Source organism: Artemia franciscana, chromosome 21 (genome assembly GCF_032884065.1).
Source record: "Artemia franciscana chromosome 21, ASM3288406v1, whole genome shotgun sequence".
In the NCBI taxonomy this organism is placed as follows: Eukaryota; Metazoa; Arthropoda; class Branchiopoda; order Anostraca; family Artemiidae; genus Artemia; species Artemia franciscana.
Window position 1 is genome coordinate 28,731,823 of NC_088883.1, and position 21,126 is coordinate 28,752,948.

Sequence of the window (21,126 nt, forward strand, 5' to 3'; positions counted from 1 at the left end):
TCAGATTTAAAAATAGGCTTGCTTTTCAAAAGATCCAGAAAATTTTATCACCGGCAACCATGACATAATCTGTCAATTTCAGAAACTTAAAATACGTATATATGTAATACTATAGAATATTTACAATTAGGACAATATGTTAGAAGTATTACAATTTCATCTTTCTATCATTAATGTAATGCTGTATAATTAATATTTTGACAATATACAACTGCTCTCTAAGTCGTCGTATTTTTGTAAGAGACAATAAGTTTCTGGGATTGATCTACAGAAGGCTAGCCTAGCAAAACTTAAAGAAAGTACAAACAAGTTTGAAATAAAGATCTTAAAAACGAGACAAATGGTAAGTAGCAGCTTCAAGCCAGTTAATCTTGAGCTCTTCTTTTGTAGGATAGGCCTATACTTTACAAAGATATCTTATTTAATGCTTTTCACAAGCATTCTGTTGTGCAGATAAATCAAAAAAGATATATAGGCTATGCTTACTGTTTGATTTCCATGAAATACTCCTTTCAACTAGGATAATTGCTACCAATACAATTGCATCAAAGTCCCCTAATGCCCCCTGGGGACAACCCCCAGGTTACAGTCTTAGACATAACATTGCCCTCTATTAGCCTATACAAAACATACAGATTTTTTTGGTATTTTGAAACAATTGTTGGTAAAAATTCAGCATAATAGGCTAAATAATACAGTTCCACCTTGTCAGAAAATTTCTGGTCAAAATTTTAGACAAGTTAGGCTACATATTGCTATCTTAGAAAGGGGCTATGGGGGCATTCCATGTCAGTTCAACACAATGACCCTGCATCATCATCTTCGGTTTTGATGAAATTTGGCACAGTGATAGGCACCTATAAGAAACTCTCAAAAAAAAAAAATCCTTGGAGATCCCACTCTGAAATTTTCACTAGTTTTTTAGAACTATGAGAGCTTTGTATAGAAAAAGCACATACAATTCTGTTTGGACAACCTGACCCAGGTGAGGGTTACAAGATTACATTTGCTCATATTTTGCTGGTTAATTACAATAACTGTTTCTAGATGCTTTACTCAGAAAGAGCTTTCAAATAGCTTTTATTTTGTATTTTACTTTTGTTTCTAGGTGCAATAGGAGCTGATATACAGCAGTTTAACTGTCGGCCAGTCAGCATAAATCAGGCAGTTTGGGTTAATGTTCAATGACCCATATCTTGGACACTGGTTCAGCAAAAAATCTAAAATTTTGGTTTTTGGAGTTTCTCATAGGGGTCTATCACTGTGCCAAATTTCATCAAAATCAAAGACAGTGATGCAGTATTTTATTCTAAAGTGTGTTGATTTGATACAGAATGCCCCTATGTTAGGAAAATGAAACTTTCAGGGATTGATCTACCAACTAGAGTATGTTCTGGGAAGGTAGCCTACTTTGAATTTCCTACATCCACTCCTTCTCTCCCCTAGAAGGCACTGACCCTTGATGACCTTTAAAAACCTTTGTAATGCAAGTGAAACCCTGCAAAATTGGCTAGATATTCTGCTTATATTAAGTAGGCTAGAAGAAGAGTATTTTCAGTTTCACATCTATGCTCAATCCAAATTTATGAGGTATCCAAGATCTGCAATTACATTTCCTTAATGTAGAAAAAAAAACATTGACATGGCTTAAGATTCTAGTCTACTTAACAGGAACTAAAACCAGAAAAAATGAAATTAAAGTTAAATTGGTAAAATTTTAGTTTAGCTACTTATTGTTATGATGGAAAAGAGATAGCTTAGGAAAATGAAACTTTCTGGGATGGGTGTACAGACTAGAGTATATTGGGTATTTTTAAAGTACTCAGCACCACACCTTCTCCCTCTTCATCTATTTTGTTGTACATCAGATACAGACCTTCCCACTATTGAACCCTCACAAATCCACCATCCAATTGAGCCTATTGAGAGTCATAGATTTAACTTCCTCAAACAACTTAAATTGCTAGTTGTCAACAAATCAGTTGGATAAAATAGGTTATATCTGCATCTTCTAAAAGAAGTTGCTGAAACTGTTGCCAAGCCACTTGCCCAAGTATTTAAAGTTTCCCTATGTACCAAGTAAGTTCCAACAGATTGGAAAACTGCATTTGTCACCACTTTGTTCAAAAAGGAAAATAAAGCCAGAACAGAAAATTACCATCCCATAAGTATAACCTCTTTTGTTGCTAAAATCTGGGAAAGAGTAGTAAATGAGGCTGTCATGAAGCATCTCAAACTTAATGGAATACTATTGCCAAGCTAACATGAATTTCAACCAGAAAAGTCAGTAGAAACAAAAATTTGTTTGAGAGTTGTGATGTAAAAACAGGCCTGACTGATCAGGGCTTACCTGTGGATGTTATTTTGCTTGACCTTGCAAAAGTATATGACAAAGTTCAACACCTGCACCTGAAAATAAAACTCATCTCATGGGAAATTAATGCAGACCCTGTGGGCTGGATGTCATCTTTTCTTACTGAAAGAACACAGAGAGTAAGGTCTTTTTTTTTTACTAATGAAGGAGAATCAAGTTTTACTGGAAGGAGAGTCACCATTTTTTTTTTTACTGGTGACTCCAGATATGGAGTCACCAGTGGTTTTCTGCAGGGTAGTGTCTTACTACCTAACCTGTTCAATATATATATATATATATATATATATATATATATATATATATATATATATATATATATATATATATATATATATATATATATATATATATATATATATATATATATATACATATATAGTTTGGAGGTTCAAAATTAGCTAGGAGTAGAATAGGTAATTTTTATTCATGAGTCTGAAAATATTCTCTTTATGAAGAACCTTTTCCTTTTTTTTCCAGGATTTAAATAATGTTTGATGATTCATTGTTGTTTTTGATGTATTTTATTCAGTTATCTTAGTAAGCCTATTGTAAATCAATGCTTTGTTTCCTTTGTGGAAGTAGTTTTCTTTTATTTATTTTTATATGCTCCTTGATTTTGAGCAAAATAATGAAATTTCTATTACTTCTCAAGCAGTTTTTATAAATCCACATAAGACTTTGGTAGAGATCTGTCCTCTCAAACTCTATAGCAGTGGTAGTATTAAGTAATTGTAATTTTGTCCTGGTTTCAACCCTGGGTATAGTATGTGCTTGTTGGTGCTCTCCTAGGTGTTTGTGAGAGTTAATCAGGTAATTGTTCTATGTTTGGGAGAGTAGAATGGACTACAATTGCAAAACCTTGTTATTAATTTCTGTGGTAAAGAGTTAATCAGGTAATTGTTGATTAAGTAATTGAATTAATGTATTGAGTAATTAAGGATTTAAGGATTAATGTATTAAGTAGTGTGGTAAAGAGTTAATCAGGTCAGGTAATTGTTGATTAAGTAATTGGATTAACAACACTTCTTGGATCTCTGGGTTCTGTATTACCAAGCCAAGGTCAAACCCACTGCACCAGTACATGACTCAAATTTTATGTTGTTGTGGATTCAACATTTGAAAGTAGGTTTTAACCTCCTGACCACCAGATGGTCAGATCTGGAAAATGGTCAGGTCGGAAAATGATCTGGATGGTCAGGTCGGAAAATGTAAATATAATAACAAATACTATTTCTATTTTTTTTTTTGCTGCAGAAAATTTTAAAAATTAATATTTGTTATTATATTTAATTTTTCTATGCTGAAAAGCTTGGACACAAAAATATAGATATATCTTTTATGATAAGGACACATACTAAAATGATCCATACTATATTAGGATTGTTTAATTAAAATGGAATAGTTGTGGGCATCAAGTCTAAGTCTACATTTTTGTAGAAAAAGCCAAGACAGATAGCCCAATTGAGTGAGAGGCAATTCTGGCATTAATCCTCACCCCCTTATTAGGATTGTATAAAAATGATAGTAGTTCATTTGTTAATAGATATGTCTATCTATTATCTGTCCATGTCCATGCGTCATTCCTAGGGCAGTAGAACTAAGGTAGACAGGCATAGAGCCTATAGTTTTCCAAGTGTTTGGTTAGATCATAACAGAAATATCTTCATTTCTATGTCTTAGCTTCCAGCTTTAGAAATGTAAATGTGATAACAAATGCTAATTGCTAAACATTTTTAATTTAAAAAAGGTCAACCCTGGGTAAAACACGTGTTTGTTGATATTCTCATAGGGGTGGATAAGAGTTAATTGGGAGTTAAGAGTGGAACACAGCCTTTGGTTCAGTTTTCCAAAGTGATACAATTGAAACAAACCACTGCTCATGCTCTAATTAAAACAAAAGAATCAATGGACTTGAAATATAGAGTACAGATGGATTACTTTTCCTCAATGAATTAATAACAAGGCTTTGTAACTATTTGACACGACTGTCTTAAGCACAATAGATATATCTTCATTTTTATGTCTTAAGTTGTCCAGTATAGAAAATGTAAATATAACCGAATGCTAATTGCTTAAGTTTTAATCCGTAAAAAAGGTCACTCCTGGGTAGAAAAACAAACAAATAAACACACATCTGTGATCTGGCTTCTGGCAAAAATCACAAAATTCCAAATTTTTGGAGATAGGAGCTGGAAACTTTAACAGTAGGGTTCTCTGATATGCTGAATCTGATGGTGCTATTTTCGTTAAGATTTTATGACTTTTAGGGGTTGCCCCCTATTTTCTAAAATAAGGCAAATTTTCTCAGGCTCGTAACTTTTGATGGATATAACTAAACTTAATGAAACTTATATATTTAAAATCAGCATTAAAATTTGATTCTTTTGGTGTAACTATTGGTATCAAAATTTCGTTTTTTAGAGTTTTGGTTACTATTGAGCCGGGTCACTCCTTACTACAGTTTGTTACCATGAACTGTTTGAATACGTATTTGTTGATATTCTCATAGGAGTTGGTAAGAGTTGATTGGAAGTTAAGAGTGGAACTTAGCATTTGGCTCAGTTGTTGTAAACTGACACAATATAAACAAAACACTACTCACATTTTTGATCAAAAAGAAAGAATCAAAAATCGATTTAAAATGAGAGTGTAACTACTCAAAACTGTGTGGGTATCTTTTATGACCTTATGTGTATCAGCAATGATATTTGCTTTAAATTGTCCAAACACATAGCCTCTATTCCTTCTGCAATTCTTCGAGTGACAAATATGTCAGAATAATTCTTTTATTGATTGATTATGACAGCCAGTAGTGTCACTTGGGGTAGGGGCATGTGGCCCCTGGATTTTTTGCCCCCTAAATTAAAAAAAAATGCCTTTTCTATTTTTTTTGTGGATAAATCTCTTTCTTTGGTATCTATTTGATGAAAAAATGATAAATGTGCCTCCATAGATTTCGAAAATAAACATCGCTAAATTTTGTGAATTAACACGACTTATGACAGTCAAAATCCAGTTCAGTCTAGAAGATTTCTTAAAAAAAGGTAAAATAATAGATTTCTGGGCACGGGAAAAGTAGATCCTTTTAAAGGATCTAGTTCATAGATATTTTACCCTATTCCCCACCAACAAACGATTGGGGTGTCTGATTTATTTTTGAATTTAAATTTCTTAAAAAAATTTCATTTGTTTGTGCTATTGAGGAGCACCAGCTAGGGTGACCCTTAATAGGATTTTTAGTTAAGTATTTTCATTTAAAAAATGTTTTTTTGCATCCCCATTACAAAAAATCACAAAATTGCCCCTTTCCCAATACATTTTGAAAAATACATTTTGCCCCTACCCCAGGAATTGGTGCCTCTGCTCCTTTTAGGTTTTGGCATTAGAAAATATTTCTTTTCTTCTCGTGAAGATATACATACTGATGGATGCAAAACAGCAAACACTATAGAGAGATTTTTGAATTTTCTAATCCAGATTTAGATTTCCAAAAACATCGAAATCTTCCCATTCTTTATTGATTAGTAGCATGTAACGGAATATTCTCATATATTATCAAGCCCGGCTAGCTCAGTCGGTAGAGCATGAGACTCTTAATCTCAGGGTCGTGGGTTCGAGCCCCACGTTGGGCGAATTTTTTGAATCGTAATGGTCAATATTGCGTGTTTCACTTGTATTTCCTAAAAATATACAGGGAAGAAATTTATCAAAAATATAGTTTTGAGACAACAGCCTTGGACCAATAAAAGGTTGAAATTAAGAATTTATTGTTTTCAGCTTCACACCTTCGCCCAATCCCAATTTATAAGGTTTTAAAGATATGCAAATACATTTCCTAAATTTTGAAAAAAAAGACATGGACAGGGCTCAGATAAACAGGAATTGCTATTCAAATAACAGGAATTGCATTTTCAGAACTAAAGGCAGATAAAAAGCAACTGGTAACTGAAAATTAAGGTAAAGTGTTGTTTTTAACAAACACTTAATTAAGGTAAACCTTAATTAATTAAACACTAATTAAGGTAAACTTGTCATGTAGGCGAATTTCAGGGGACTCTAGAGGGGGAAGGAGTGGAGGTGGGTTCTTCAAAATACCTTCCCAGGACATACTTTAGCCTTTAGACCCATCCCTAAAAGTTTTATTTTCCTAACCTAACCCCTTTCCGAGATAGCCAAAAGTCAATAAACTAGAATTCTACCGTGTTCTGTTTATAATTTAGACGAATTCTTCAGATGTGGCATATGATTTGGTATAATTCCAGTTTAACTACTTTTGCTATCTTGGAAAGGGGTTAGGTTAGGAAAATGAAACTTTCAGGCATTTCACCTACAAAATATATCTTCTACTTAAATGATGTACAACAAAACTGTTTTCAGCATCACAGCTTTGATCAATCCTAATTTATGAGGTTTCACAAAATCTGCAAATGCATTTCCTAAATTTAGAAAAAAAACCGTTGCTATGGCTTAAAATTCTACTCAAATTACAGGAATTGTATTTTTCAGAACTAAAACCGGAGAAAAATAAAGGAATAACTGAAAATTAAGGTAAAATGTTGTTTTGTCAAATTTTCAATAGGTCAAGTAGTCAATACCTGTCAAGTAGGCACATTTCTAAGACTTAGAAATCAGAAGAGGGTTAACATAGAAGCTTGGCCCTGTATTCATCACTTTATGAGCTCTTTATTAACTACTAAATTACAAAAAACATAAATACACAACCGTCGGGGGAGGCTCAAACAGCCTGATGTTGGACGGCTGCAATCCTAACTTCCATCACTGAAAGATTCATTTTCATGACCTAACCTCTTTCGAAGATAGCAAAAAGTAGCTAAACTAGAATTTTACCATATGCTTATATTCATTAGCTAATTTAAGGAATATAGTTTTTGTAAAGTGGGGTGTGCGGTGCAAAGTAAAATGTTTGCCATTACACAATACACAGTTAATGAAAGCTTTTAAATTAAAAATAAATAGATTAAGAACCATAAACGAGCGCACTATGAAAAAAACAAACAAACAGAATTTAAGTAATGTATTTAGTAATGTAATTTAATTGTAATTAATGTGATTAAAGTAATTAATTTAAGTAATGGTAAGTCCTTTTAGTAATGAATAAAGTCATAAAACAGTGAACTTATCGAAATAAAACTAAAAACTGACTAGGCAGTGCTTAAATGACTGAAGACTCTGCCCACCAAAGAGTGCAAGGGGTCCCAGGGTTCAGTAAAAGTGTTCAGCAAGTCTGTGAATATTGCCCTATTTGTTTAGCTCATTTTTTTGGCATAAAGTTGGAAACGCCGCTGTAGGATTGAATGATAACCCCTAAAATCCTGGTAGTCCCCTCGGTTAGACATAGTAAATAGCAAACCCTAGCGAATAGTAACCGAAATTTTTTGTCTTTTCTATTATACCCATACCACTATTTGCTACTGGGTTAAGTTACTTCAATTTACTCGTATTAAGTTGCAGCAAAAGAGTGGTGTATGACAAAATGCGTCGGGAATATATATATTTTTGCTATATATTTGTATATTTTTATATATCTATATATATAAAAATAAGTTGTCTGTGTGTGGATCTGTGGATCAGGTGACGTTATGTTTCGGCTGACGTCATGAAATTAGTTGCCATCATTTTTGCTTTGAAGGTGACGTCATTCAAGTTATATAAGACATATGTTCGCGTAGAATTCTATTAATGTTTAAGTTTACAATGACTGATGAAGATGCTCAAAGAGTCTATGCCAAAAAACTTGCTGCTGATAGAGAAAGTCAGAAAAGAAAGCGTGCCGAGGAATCAAAAGAACAGCAAGGAAACAGGCTTGAGGCTAAAGAACGCAAAACCGCGCAGTTAGATGAAGATCCACCTGGACAGCGAGAGTCAAAACATATTAAAACTGAAAATGATAGCGATGATGATTGGGTTTGGGATTTTGACTTGGAAAAGGTCATCAATGACTACCAGATTTTAGTTAAAAAAACAAAGGTTCGGCGATATGTATTTCATAGTGAAGCTGAAAAATAAAGAAGAAAAAGAAAACTGAAAAAAGAAAAAAGAGAAATTACAGACTGGGATACCGGGACACAAATGACGACCGGGACACAGGGAATATAAATGACGACCAGGACACAGGTATTTAAGAATATCGTTCAAAGACAAATTTTTAATTGTAAGAAGACCGTTGAAAGAGAAATTTCTAATTGTAAAATGACTGAAAAACCTACAATGGCAACGGTACCACCATCGAAGTAGATAACCAGTGGGTTTACGGCCAACCTACCATCTTCAAAGATACCACGATAGGAAGACTCTACACCGTTCACCCCAATCAACATGAATGCTTCTTTCTACGCCTGCTTTTGGTGAATGTACCCGGTCCGACATCCTTTGAGTATTTGAGAACTGTAAACGGTACTATACATGACACTTACCGTAGTGCATGCCAAGCTCTGAATTTATTGGAGAATGACCAACACTGGGATAACTGCATCAATGACGCGTGCGAAACGTCAACCCCAAGTCAAATTCGTACACTTACTCTCCATCAGCTCCTACAGAGTTATGGGAAAAATATAAGTCAAAAATGTCCGAAGATATACTCCATCGAAAACAGTTAGAGACGTCAGAAATGACTTTTGATTTTACATCAGAAATTTATAACGACACTTTAGTTATTATAGAAGATTTGTGCGTACGTATGGCAAACAAACCTCTTCAGGATTTGGGAATGCCTTCACCTAACCGTATCGCTGCTATTTCGACATGTGTAGAATTGGATCGTGAACAAAGTTACAGTACGAGTGATCTATTGTCGTATGTACAAAATAACATTTCGCACCCAAAAATATAGACGTCCACGAAATCAACAATATTGTTTTGACCAAGATTCGAGACCAGGCAGTCTTTTGCAAGTCAGTCGACACAGTTTTGGAACCAAATGAAGCGGTTAATTATCCATCTGAATTTTTAAATTCCATATATCTTTCAGGGTTTCCACCGCACGTGCTACAACTAAAAATAGGCGACCCACCAAAGCTTTGCAATGGCACGCGACTTGCCGTAAAAAAAACAATGGAAAGCCTAATAAAGGCGACAATCTTGACAGGGCATTTTGAGGGTAAGGCTGTTCTTATTCCTCGCATTCCCATGATTCCAACGGATCTGCCTTTTCAATTTAAAAGATTGCAATTCCCAATTCGATTAGCATTTGCAATCACCATTAACAAAGCTCAAGGTCAATCATTAGAAAAATGTGGTATAGATCTTAATACTGATTGTTTTTCCCATGGACAATTGTACGTTGCATGTTCGAGGGTCGGTAAACCTGACAATCTATTTATATGCAGCGACAATTGGACAGCGAAGAATGTTGTATATTCGCAAGTTTTACGCAGTTAATTTGTATTGTATCCATCTATCTATCTATCTATATAAAAACGAGTTGTGTGTATGCATGTTTGTTTGTTTGTAAAAAGAGCGTTTGCATATGACGTCATTATTAGTGCATACGGCTTTGTATATGCACAGACAATGGGAAAGCCAAGAATGTTGTATATTCGCAATTTTTACGTAGTTTAACTCCTGCAGACGAAATGAATGCTTGCCTGAAAAATTCTAATTTATGGGCACACGTAAAAATATTAAAATTAACTACAAATATGCGTGTCCGATTGCAAAACGTTGATTCTGGTCAAACATTTTCAGATCAATTGCTGGCAATTGGAAACGGAAAGCTTCCAGTAGTGGGAAAGCCAAAAATGTTGTATATTCGCAATTTTTACGTAGTTTGAAACACATATATAAATCTATCTATATTCACAGGTGGGACACAGGGACACAACTACAATGGCGCGTAACGACTTACGCGCGCGGGGGGGCGCGAAGCGCCCCACCAACTAGGTGTTGGGGTGGCGCGAAGCGCCACCCCAACAGCTAGTATTTGTATATTTATCTATATATTTGGGGTTGGGAGTAAAGGAAAGTGAAGTAATCCTAAAAACGCTTACTTATATCCTTCCTAAAAGCACTTCACTTTATTCTGCCTAACCTCCGGCCTCTAAAACGCCAATATATTATGTAGCCTAAATTGTATATTTGTTTGTTCGAGTGAATGATTTTTTTCGTTTATTTCTCAGTTGTTCGTTAGTATCCGTCGTTGGCAGTTCATATTTGTTTGGATTTTGTGCAAATTGCAGATATTGGCGAATAACTCACTTTATTGTTTGTTAGGTATTTGATTTTAATTCTTTTAATTTTTGGTCTTTTATTGAATTTTGTTTAATTTTTTGGCGTTTTTTTCATTGGTTTTGTTGTACTTTCCGCGCTTGTTTTTTGGTTTTGTTTTTTCCTTGATCATTTTTTTTTTGCGCTGAAGAAGAAAGGTGGTTGTTTTCTCTTGAAACATTCGCATACTGTGTTTCCTTCAGTATTTTATTTGGCCTTTATAGACCCCATTTTTTATCGTTTTCTTTCTTTATGGTATATTCCCCATGGGTTTTGCCATACGTCATTCTTTTATTTCAACTTGATGCGCATAAAGCACTAAAAGTCCGCTTTAAATAGTGGTATAGGTATAACGGAACAAATCGGAAAATTTGAAACTGCTTTTGGAAAATAGTGTCTTGTGATAAAAAATTGCCATTTATCAGATATAGAGTTACATCAACATCATCAGTGCACCTAGTGATCTGAAAATTATTAATTAGACAATACGTCTTCTATGCAGTGGCGACAGTTCACTAAAATATGGTAGGAGGCAAATGTAGGGGAGAAATGTAGGGATTTAAAATCTAGGGATTTCAAAATCTGGGGGTTGAGTTTTTTTTTATTATTTTCAAGTAATTTCAATGAATACACCAAAAAAGGAATTTTCAACGAAAATACTAAAAAAAAGGATTTATGAGGTATATCAAAAAGTTATTTATATAATTTTTTTTAGAAATCTGAGGGAGGGGGGGGCAGATGCTATCCTATGTCCCCATCTATTTGACAACATTGGACTTACAGATTGAAGGGAAGGGAATTGAAGCCTCGTGACTCTCTTAAAGTACCAAGGACATCCATTTAAGAAACATTTTTTTGTTTCCTTGACCCATTCATGTCTGAAAACCGCGATTTCTAAAGATTCTTCTTTTGGTTGTTTCAAAATTGTGAATTTTTAAGGCAGCACTCGATTTCGTTAGTGTTGCCACATTCGACCTCAAATATAAGCAAAAAACTAATTGGTAAATATGACAACGCTGTACGTAAAAATTCAAACATTAAAAGTTTTTCGGGAGAATTTTCCACGGAGAGGAAAGTTTCTAGCGGGTGAACTTTTCAGGGAGAATTTGCCAGAATTCCTTCACGAAATTTTTTTATATGTCTTGATTTCTCTTTTACCGACTCAATTTTACATGTGGAAATGTTAAGGGTAATTGTCCGGGGTAAACTTTCACCATGATTGAATTTTCCAGACGATATATCCGTGGGGAGGGTGATTTTTCCGTGGAGGTGGAGTCAGATATCCTAGCTTATCAGATATCAGAAATTAAATAAAAAAACAATTTTTTTCAACTGAAAGCAAAGAACAGCATTACAACTTAAAACGAACACAAAATATTACGCATATGGTGGAGGTGTAGTTACCCCCTTTTAACACCTCGCTTTTTACGCAATAGTTTAAATTTTGTCCCGGTTCCTTAAAAACGACTCGTGAAACACAAGGGTCGTTTAATTGGAACAATAAGTAACTTTAGCGTGAAGATCGAGGCGTTGAGGAGGGAGAAACTATCCTTATATACGTAGTAATATCTGTTTGTTTTAAGTTTTAATGTTGCTCCATACTTTCAGTGGAAAAAAATTGTTTTTTTATTTAATTGTAAACAAAGCCAGATATGGCCTTGAGGCTAAGCAGCGATGACATGTATATTAAATTTTAAATGCAAATCAAAGTAGACACCAAGTTTATACCGAGACTCACTCTATGGAAGCCAGAGCTGGTTTTAGGGGAAGGACCGAGGGGAGAATTGCCCCTGGCCCAGAATTTTGTAGGCGCAAAATTTCAAATGAATTAACTAATGGTTATAATATTTTTGTACTTTTTGAAACTTTATTTTTATTAAAATAAAGTAGAGGGTGAGGTTCAAGGTCGTATCCAGGGGGGCTGAGGTTTTGACTCCCCGGAATGTTTGTCCGACTCATAAAAACGTAACAAAAATGAATTTAAAAAAATTTTGGATCGGCTTTTCAATTTTTTTTTGTAACCCTCCTCCGAAAAAATCCTTTTGTATGCTCCCCCTCCTCCGATTAAAATACGGTCGTGGCGCAGATAATACATTAAAATAATAAATCAATTAATAAAATAAAAATATATTTAAAAAAATTACATAATAATAATTATAATAATTAAATTAAAATAGTTAATAATACTTTAAATGATAATTAAAAAATAAAATAATTTGGTTCATAAATTAAAATTTCGTTAAAATTTGGTCTGAATATTGTGTGGGAGACTAGGGGGTGTACTTGTCAAGATTTGTCCTGGCTGCAAGAGAGGCCAGAACCGCCACTGATGTAAGCACTGTATTGGGTGTAAAATAGTGGCTATTACACTAGTTATTTTTACCATGATGCGGAATAAGACGAGTTTATTATTAAGACGATTCAATTCTGACGAGTTTATTAACCATGGAATTTAAATCACACTATTGACTGGATCGAGGTCACTTAGGAAAGCTATCCACGAACATCTCGCTATCTTAATGATGTCATCATCTCACTATGATGTCACCGCTATCTTAATGATGTATGCTGAATGAATAAGTGTAAATCATTGATGAAACGGCAGAATAATGTTGGCCTTCAGGCACCCGACTCAAAACATTGGCTGAAGAGAATGATTAAGAAGCATCGCATACCGAGCCTTGACAAAAATCAGTCGCAAATGAAACTATATTTGTCCAATATTGTAAACAATATGGTACTTCTATTTAAAACATTCAAGTTCTTCATCTAAGTAGATCTGGTTTCTCTGAAGCTCAATCCTAACGAAATCTTCCAAAATATGAGGAAATTATAATACTTTATCAACAAAATTATGGAAACTAACCTGACCTAATCAAATTTTCATTTGAACATCATGGCCAGACAGTATTTTCTATTAATACTGATCGTAATCTAAATGACCTTCATACGGTCAGAAAAACCGGTTCTACTGAGATGAAGAACTTGTGTTGTAGCCATAGCAGATAAGTACCAAAAATATATATTTTTTTTGCACCAAAAAAGGCGCTGCAACTTTATCAAAAAGCTTTTTAGGAGTCCTTTATCAGATAGGCTTAATTCAACTTATCGCTGGAAGTCTATAATAACCTCAAGAGGTTGTTTGTTACAAGATATGCATTTACGAAAGCCATGTCGTTGTACAGTATGTAAAGAAAAATTAGTTTTAGCTTTTATTTTTTTACCTTTGTTTACATAATAAACAAAAATATAAAGTCTTACAGATATAAATCACTACGCTAGGGAAAAATATAAATTTTGCTAATGCGAAGTGACTAACTACAGAAACATTCCTAAAGGCATCCTAAGTTAAAAATAATAATAAAAAAAAAACGTACATAAATGTTCCTAGAAGCATCCAACACTAATTAAAACAATAATGAAAAACAGAAAAGACATTCACCTTCTCTCAAACACCCCCAGGATAACAACCCTCATCCAAATACAACTCCCTCCACCCCCACCCAAAAATCGACCGAGTCCGTTGATTTTGAATTAAAATCGAGTAGGCTAGTTGTGGGCGTCAAGTCATGGTTAATTGTTATGAAGTTGTGAAGAGAAGAGGTTCTGGGATTCCTAAAACGATGCGCTTCATCATGGAATTTGAAAGGTCATCTACGTCCAACACTCTCTACCCATTTAAATTGTTCAAAACATTTCAGCAGAGTAACCTAATCGTAAACCATACTCAGATCCTGGGAATAATGCAAAATATTCCGTGCGTCAATATACCCAAAACATTTGGGCGCCAATATAGCCAAAATATTCGGGTACCAAAATACCCATTTTCTCTCTCTTAAATTCAGGTAAAAAGAACAAGAGACTCGTAGTCCGTCGGGATCCCTAGTCCCTACCCGTAGTCTCTTGATAGTTTTTCTTTAATTTTTCGTTGGAGATAATCTAGGTTTCTTAATTACTTACAAATTTTACCAAAATCAACATTTTGATAAAATTTTGACAAAAAGGTGTCAATTTCTTTCGATGTGGATTTCTAGCCCCTGCTTGGAAGAATTAAACATAAATATTTACATTTGTTATTTATATTTGTAGCAGCGATAAAATTTATTATTGTGGTAGTTGAGCGTTTTCATTAGAATGCAAACATATAGAAAATAATTGAAAGAATAAATGCTAAAAAAGATAATTTTTCGTTGAATCGTTGAATCGAGAGAAAAGAGATCCTATCTGGCTGATTAACATTGCCGTTTCGATCAATTTAAATAAAATATGAAAATTTTTTAGTTTTGAGGTTTAAGCCCCTCCTCTCTGTATTTACATTATCTTCCCAGGTACTCAGGTTAATTTTATGGGAATACTTCCGGGTTATAAACATGCCCAGGCTATTTTCGGGGGGTGGGGGCAATTACAAGAATAATTTTTTTTGGTGGGACAATAATAAAAAAAATCAGGTTTTATTTGACCATTTCAATAAAAAGTGTCCAGAAACTCAAGGAAATTCACGATTTTGGAGAAGGCACCTAAGTCTTTCCCTGCGTACGTACCTGTATCAGGCTCCCTGAAATTGGGTCTGCTATGGAACTTGGAAACCTTGGACTGTTTTGCTTAAAATGCGGCCGCGGAAAACCAATTTTCAGAGAACAAAAAGTTTGCCGTTTCGATTGGTTTAAGTTAAAAAAGAATGCTGTTATTTTCTAAGATTGAGAGTTCTAATGACCTGGGCCCCCCCGGTTGGGCCCAGGTCATTTTCCAAGAAAAAAAATCTTAAGTCCAAGAAAAAAAATCTTAAGTCCACGAAAGCGAAACCCTCAGAGAAACTTGAAACCTCATTGACGTATTTTTGCTTAAATTGACTTGTGTAAAACTGATGTTCGTAAATAAGGGGTTTTCTCTCTAAAGTTGATGTCTGGTTCTGTGTTTGAAAGCTTCACATGAAACTCTTTGGTGTTTTCGTCTTTTTGTGCTGAAACCAAGAGAAAGCCTTTCATTTCCTGAGTTATGCTAAGAGATAAGCAAATCTTGCTCTTTCTCTCTTTGTAGGAACCTTTATCGATCTAAACTCTCCAACTTTTCCAGTTTGTCCTGGAACGACTCTTTATAAAGAATACAAATTTCACCAGGGTCTAGACTGTGAATCTGTGAATGAAGTTTTCGAATGTCTGTTTAAAAAAATCTTTGATAATGTTGTAGCACTGAAAATACCTTGTCTGAGGATATATATTTGGATTAAATGATGGTGTTACATATGTTTTTCCTGGCGGGTAAGGAACTATCCTGTATTTTCGTCTTATAAGAGGGGAAATATCCCTCACATTATGTATATATCTCATGCAGTCTTAGTTAGACATCTTTGGATTGTAGGCACGTGAGAAGGGAAGGGCGCTTTGGGTTCGTTCACGCTCCAAAATTTTAAAGATTATCACCATTTCATTGTAACACCTTGTATCCAGGCCCTTATCTAGGATTTTTTTTCGGGGGAGGGGAGTTATCAAAGATTTATTTTTGGGGAAGGGTAAATAAAACAAACTTTAAAAAAGCATTTCAAAAAGTTGATCGTATTCATTTTTGTTACGTTTTTAACGAGTCGGGCAAACATTTCGGAGGTTCAAACTCTCTAATCCCCCCTGGATACAACCTTGCTTGTATCTTTAGATAACTAATCTTTTCTGTCTCTTTTTTTATTTGGCCCCTCTGAAACAAATTATTTAATGTTTGCCTGAAACTTGCATTGATGGATTAAGGGTGTCTGAAAAACTGTTTATACATCATTTCTTCAAAACTAGGTTGTGTTTGCTACCTCTCGAATTAACCAATCGACTATTGGTTAATTCGTTGTATTGAGTGACCCGCTTAACAGCCAATAGAATGTTAGACCCCGCAACTGATTGTATTATCAAAACTGGTGCTCATGCTGAAAGAAGGAGTGTTAGAAAATTCTAACGGGAGTGGTGGTTGTCAAAACACAAAGATAAACTTTCTGCCTACAGTTTTTTTTATTGGGTGTGTTTTGACCCAATCTTGGGGGGGGGGGGGCTGGGTTTATGTATTATTATTTCCCATCAAGTGGTAGACTCAGTCCCTAAGCTTTTTTGCACGTATTGCATGTTTTAATTATCAATGGATTATATTTATTTAGATTGTACTCCTATAGGTAGCTCTTTCTTCTTTGGAAGCAAAAAAAGAAGAAAAATTGTGTTTTTTAAATTTTTGGAAGACCAATTTACGCTCAATTTGATGATATTGTTGTTTATAATCCCTTTCTGTTATTTATATCTACTTTCTTGCTTGAATTGCACATAGTATATATATATATATATATATATATATATATATATATATATATATATATATATATATATATATATATATATATATATATATATATATATATATATATAGATGAATAAGTAAGTTTATTTTTCGACTGAAAGCAAAGAGTAACATCAAAACTTAAAAAGGAAATACAATTATTCTTTGCATCTGAAGGGGGGGGGGACTGCCCCTTCTTCGACCTTTGCTCTTTGCACCAAGTTCTACTAAAATACGTTTCATTTAAATTCAATGGCCCTTGTATTTGTACAGTGTTTCTCAAAGAATTGTGATAAAAAATCAAACTTTGGTGCAAGGCCGTGTCCAATGAGGGGAGGGGTAAGGGTGTTTTGACCCCCCTCTCTGTAATGTTTGTCTGCCTCGTAAAAATGTAATAAAAATGGATATGAATGATTTTTGTGGAATTTGAGTTTTTTGTGGAATCTCCCCCAGAAAAATCCTTGTGTAAAACACCCCCCCCCCCCGAAAAAATCCTGGATATGGCCCTGCTTGGTGTCACATAATAAGTGTTTCAACCCTCATCTTGAAAATGGATCTAAGGCGTGCCATATCTCAGTTTAAGTGGTTTCAGGATGAACGGCTCCCTGCGTGCTAATTATGAATTGCAAATGAGATCCTCAGACAGACACATATGCTAACTCTTACGTCATTTATTTGTCAAGACTCCCTCAGCGTGATTGCATCCGAATTTTTCTGTGGAATTTTTCCATTCTGTGCACCAATCCTTTTTAAAGCTGTCATTAGTAATGGCATAATTATACGCTCAACAATGTGTTAACAGTGAATCATGATTGACAGTTTGTAGTTCTAAATATTGAATCCTGCGACATTATACTGACAAATCGTTTGGATAAAATTGATCAAACGACTAGTTCTAGGTGATGAAAATGAGTGATAACAAATTTATAATTTTTTGTCGATGATGCAAATAATTATTCAATTTGCAAATCTGCTCAGTCAAGCTTGTTTTCCCCCCAGACAGTAAAGAAATTACAATCTGAGTATATATTTGCACACTGGGAGGGTGAAGGTTAAACTATATCGAGGATATTTGTTCGAGGGTGGAGGAGGGTGGGAATGGGGAGGGGACCTACAAAAAAGATTATTGATTATCAAGGTTTCTCGGTGCAAAAATTTGTTTACTCGCATTTTGGTTATTTTATACGAATTGGGCAACCATTTCAGGAGTGGGGGGGTTTACAAAAAAGACTTTACAATACGCAATACAAATTGTTAATATGCATTTTTATTAACTTTGTAAGAGCCGGACAAATTTTCGGGGGAAAGTTAAAACCGGGTATCCCCTGGATACGGCCCTGTTGGGGGGGGGGGAGGTATAAAGCAGCTACTTCCAGCGACTCACTTGGGAGGAGGGGGTGAAAATGCATAGTTTATTTCCATTGAAACGACAAATTTGTCCCCCCCATCGATATTAAACATTCGTTTGCCCCCTCCTTTTCTTCTAAAGTTCTTTGAATTGGTACCACTGACTGCAGCTAAGATCTTTCTGAGGTACTCTGTGGGAAAACTTGGGAAGTATTCTGTAGTTAAAAATAAAAAAAAAACATTCTGGTATTATTGGAATTAAAAATATGGGTGAATCAAACAGTTCGTGTTAACGAATTAATTTAAATAACTTAAATTAATGTACTACCAATTTTTAATTAATTTTTAAAACTTAAAAATTGATTTTAAAAATCAATGACGCAGTTGGTTTTAAACTTTTACAGTGAGAGAAGGAGGTAAAACCCAAACTCTTGTTTGTAGTGATTTTTGTTCGTTTCAAGCTTGATTAGTATATTTAATTTAAGTTTCAATAGTTTTAAGATTTATTTATTCATTTATATTAGTACACATTGTATGTTTGTTTGCTGTGATTTTTTATTTAATTTGTTTTCCTTTGGGTTTCATTTATGCCTTTATAGTAATTTCCTGGAGGTTATTCATTTATATTAGTACTTTTTTTATGTTTTTTTTGCTATGATTATTTATTTAATTTCTGTTCGTTTTGGGGTTTATTCTTTAATAGTAATTTCTTGTCGTTTTTAGTTTGAAGTTTAATAGATATTTGTAGTTTAACAGATCATAAGTTTAATGTGGCCTTTACTTTGGAAAACTTCTTTTTCGGAAGTTTTTTTTTTAAATTAATTTTTGTTCGTTTTTGATTGCAAAAAGTTATAAGTTTTTAGAAAATGACTTATTTCAAAATCATTTTTTTTTAAACTTCCAAGTATCGAAGCTAGTATCAAAGTAACAAAGTTTCAAAGTACAGAAAGCATCTTAATCTTGAGTAAACAAGGTATCATAGTTAACAAAATTTCAAATTACTGAGAGTCCCGTATTTCAGAGCCATTTCTCCGGGGCTGGGGGGGGGGGTTCAAACCTGGTTTGGCCTTTAAACTATTTTTGAACAAAATGGCTATCGCAAAATTTTGACCGGAGGTCCTTTGGGAAAGTGGGGCATGGTATAATTGTCATTGATCACTTTTGACTCTTAAAAAAATTATTAAAACTTTAATTTCCAATCAAATGAGCCCCCCACAAAGTTAATATGACCGACCATCCCTTCCACAAAAACTTATTTCGAATAACCCTAAAGTTATTGCAATTTGAATTTAGGACTATTTTGAACAAAATGGGTATTTCAAAATTATATAAGATGCGTTTGGGGGAAAAAGGCACAAGGGGGGGGGGCTTCCTACTTTTTGATCATTTTCGATTCTTAAAAAGGGCACAATAATTTTGGATTTCCGATTGAATGAACTTCCTCCAAAGTTTATACGACCGCGACTTCCTTAGAAGCTTTACATGTTAACGATGGGCTGCTAGTATAACTTACAGCTCTTTCCCCAGGGCTGGGGGGTTCAAACCCGGAACCATAGCTATTTGACATCTAGACGATTTTGAATAAAATGGCTAACTCAAAATTTTAATCGAAAGCATTGAGGAAAAAAGGTGTGATGGAGAGTTGCCTACCGTCTGATACTCTTGAATTTTAAAAATGGAGCTAGAACGTTCAATTTAAATTGAATGAGGCTTTTCCGAAGTCTATACGATTACCCCTTCGATAAAAACCTTATTTATGAACAATGGACAGCTTGCATAACTTACAGCCCTTGCCTTGGGGGCAGTGAGAGGTTTTGTCAACCCCCCGAGGAATAATTACTTTAATTACTTCACCTCTTGACTATTTCGGACATAATGGCCGTCTCAAAGTTTTGATTTTATGCGTTTGGGAAAAAGAGGGCGTGGAAAGGGCTTGATACCCTCCAATCAGGTTTGATTCTTAAAAAGGGCACTAGAAATTATTATGTCCAATTGAATGAGTCTCCTTCGAAATTTATAACACCCCCCCCTTTACATATGAAGTGCCTCAAGAGAAAAAAAAATTGAAGCCTTATTGCCTTGGGGTTGGTTGGGGAGGCTAGTTACCATCGGATTACTTTTGACTCTTAAAAAGGGAACTAGAATTTTCAAAGTAGGACTAATCATTTAGTCCCCTCTGAATTTTATGCGGCCACCTTTTCTGTAAAAACTTAATAAGCCCCGGGGTATAAGTTACTACCCTCCCCACGGCCTACGGGGGAGGGTATCTTGACCCCAAAGTTTTTATCATCTGATTTTTGAAATATTTAAAAAAATGGCTGTCTCAAGATTTTGATCGGAAGCATTTGTGAGAAAGAGGGTGGGGGGAGTGTATGCCCGCCGATCACATTTGATGACTCTTAAAAAGGTAAATAGAAATTTCAATTTTCAGTGAAATGAGCCACCTCTGATGTTAATAAGGCCACCCCTTACAAAAAACCTTATATGCCCCCAGGTCAAAACTTACAACACTTCCCCCAGGGTATAACTTACACCGCTTCCCCTGGGCCCTGGAGAGGGGGGCTGTGTTGACACCTGAGTTTTTTTACTTTAATCTTTAAACTATTTTAAACAAAAGGCTTATATCAAAATTTTGATCAGATGCATTTGGGGAAAAAGTGGCCTTTGGGGGGGGATAGTTGCCCTCCGATCAATTTCGACTCTTAAAAAGTGCACTAAAAATTCCGATTTACAATTGAATGAGTCCCATCCGAACTTTATACTACCATCCGTTCCATAAAAACCTTATATGCCTCGGGGCATAATTTACAGCGCTTGCCCCTAGGTTTGGTGGGCTGTGAAACTTTTATCAGATAGATTTGAAGGAAGAAGGG

At 34.7% G+C, this 21,126-nt stretch overlaps 1 protein-coding gene and 1 non-coding gene across 2 annotated transcripts in view; both read left to right on the forward strand.

The window, feature by feature from the left end:
* Positions 1-236: 236 nt before the first annotated feature.
* Positions 237-21,126, forward strand: part of LOC136040798 (rho GTPase-activating protein 190-like) — a gene marked incomplete at its 3' end in the record, with an annotated part of 203,100 nt that continues 182,210 nt past the window's right edge. Inside the window, 1 exon segment of the mRNA XM_065725127.1 lies at positions 237-343.
* Positions 5,934-6,006, forward strand: Trnak-cuu (transfer RNA lysine (anticodon CUU)). The gene has a single exon. It is a non-coding gene; the product is annotated as a tRNA-Lys (tRNA).